The sequence below is a fragment of the Kryptolebias marmoratus genome, linkage group LG13 (assembly GCF_001649575.2).
Source record: "Kryptolebias marmoratus isolate JLee-2015 linkage group LG13, ASM164957v2, whole genome shotgun sequence".
NCBI lineage: Eukaryota > Metazoa > Chordata > Actinopteri > Cyprinodontiformes > Rivulidae > Kryptolebias > Kryptolebias marmoratus.
Genome location: NC_051442.1, coordinates 17,701,313 through 17,703,811, shown reverse-complemented (window position 1 = coordinate 17,703,811; position 2,499 = coordinate 17,701,313).

Genomic DNA, 2,499 nt, shown 5'->3' with positions numbered 1-2,499 from the left:
CCTCACCACACTCAGTCCCGACACAGCTCTCTCAGACTGCATCAAGATGCAGCTAATCACTAAAAGATTACACCACTCTTGTACAACACTACCACTACTGGTATTGCATCTGAGCTAGGTTATTTCTATGACTTTTATCACAATTGTGTTTGTAGCCTACTGAACATGGTTTTAGAGTGACACCTGTGTGAGTGACACAACAGGTAGACATCAATTTCTACGCCAGTTTATAAAACTTGTAAACATGATTTTGTTTTTCTTATACCTTAAACACTATCATTCTGTATCACATGTAATGAGGAGCACACTTTGTTCTTAATACACACCTTAAGACCACAATAAGATCTTGCAAATACCATAAAGGTTCTTGCTAATTTTTTTCACATTGTAGTGGCAGTCATCATCTGGTACGCAGTAGGCCTTAGGGACAGGTAGAGACGGCAGCCGACACTGTGAATTGACCTTATAGAAAGGTCAGTTTGCTAGAAGCAGGGCTCCAAAACTAATGATAATTCTGCTCTATATCTATACTGGAAGTGAAAATAAGCAGCTGTTAACTAAGAAAAATTGGCATGGCAACCTAAAAGGTGATGAGATGTGAAAGTTTTGTTTGCAGCTTGTTTCTGCTGCATTCAAGAGACCAACATAAATCCATTATTGAAGGATAACAATAAAAGAAACAGAAGGGAGAGAGGGGAAAAAAAACCACTTCTTGCACAGGACATTTGAAAAACTTGAACAGAAAAGTCATACTAAGTTGGCACAAATGAACACCAATATAACATGAAGGCTGAGCCAAAATCATGAACTGGACAAGAAAAAGGCTTTGTAGGGCAATAAAACTAGATGAAGAACAGCCCAACAAAGAATGTGTAGCTGCTGAAGACAGTTTCATTTTAAAGTCACACACCACAGGAACACTGAACAAAGCAACAAGACACTAACTGCTCATCTTTCATCAGCACTGTTTCTCACAGGCAGGACTTTTTCCTTAGCAGGCAGGTGTTGCCAGATGTGCTGTCTAAGCTGTTTTGCACAAGCACAGAGTAATGAGCAAGATTGAGGAATTGAAATGCGTGGATGGCCGGGCTTGCTGAGTGCGGCACAGGCAAAACACAACTAACAAGCTTCCCTTTGAAACTGCAAGATATCCGGCTGTGCCATCACCTTAGGACTGGTAGAAATCAGTGGGATGCTAGTAGTAGTAATAATAGTGTACATCTGGAGAAGCCTCTTCAGAAATCATATGAAAAAAAGCCCATTCCTGCAATCTGCAAATAAAGACACATGTTTCACCTGAGCCCAAAACACAAGAACTGGGTTGAAGTAAAATGGGAGCAGGTGCTTTTGACTGATGATTCAAAATTTGACATATTTGGCTCTAACAGAATATTAAACATCAGCCTATGAAAAAAATCTGGAGGCAGAATTAAAGCTAAATGAAGGTTTCCTATAAGTTTTCCTTTAAATTTATGTATAACATGTATTGGGCATCTGAGTATGTGATCTTTTCAGCCTGCGTTAGGATTTCCTTTTCAGGACACATTAGCATAAAGGTTAATTGCTCCTGAGCCAGTGAGTTTTGGTGCCTGTCAGTTATTGATAGTGGTGAGTCAATTGTATTCTATTATTCATTATAAATACATTAAAGTTGCAATGCAGCACCATGAAATTTTGAGAACTGTACAGACAAAACTGAGTGGTCTAGACTGTCCGATTCTCACAAACCTGATAGATCCTTGTCAGCCTTTGAAGCAAAAGTTCAGATCTTTTGAAGTGGGTTTCTGATGAAAGGTTGTAGATAATTAATGTCTTACCTGCTGAAGATAGTTATTTGAACGACCTCACTTTGGAGCAATTTAGTTTAACACTCACCAAATTGAGGAGTTAACTTCTAGTTCGAGCTGGTTCAAGACCAAAGTCAATTGCTGTTGTCCTAAAACAACTCCAGTGTCGGCAAGCTGCCTAGTCTTGTAATGTTTGGCACCACCACCTCACAGCAAAAACAAAACTACAACAACAACAAAAACACATGTTAAGCTAACTGTTTTTTTTAATTTGGCCTTAGATGTGAATGTAATTGCACTGGTATGAACTATGGAAGTCTGTCCAGAGTGCTCTCCAGCCCTTGACCACAGTTTACAGGGATAGGCTCCCGAGAAAAAAACAAAAGAGAAATGTGTGCAAATCATTCTGTCACGATGTGGATGATGGAGATGAACCCAGTAGGCAGACTTAAAAGAAAACTAATTTATTAAACAAAGAAACAAACAAAACAAAAGCTGACGAGGCAGCAAAAAAAACAAAAACTAAATACAAAGCATAACAGAAGCAAGATACAAGAAACACGGAGCGAGACAGCAACAAACATCAAACAATAGACAAACCTTAGACAATGGACCAGCGAGGTATGGAGAGAAATGACTGGGTTTTAAAGACTGGGGATAACGAGGTGAGTGGGAACAGGTGGACTGATTGCTGAGTAGGGACAGGTGAAGA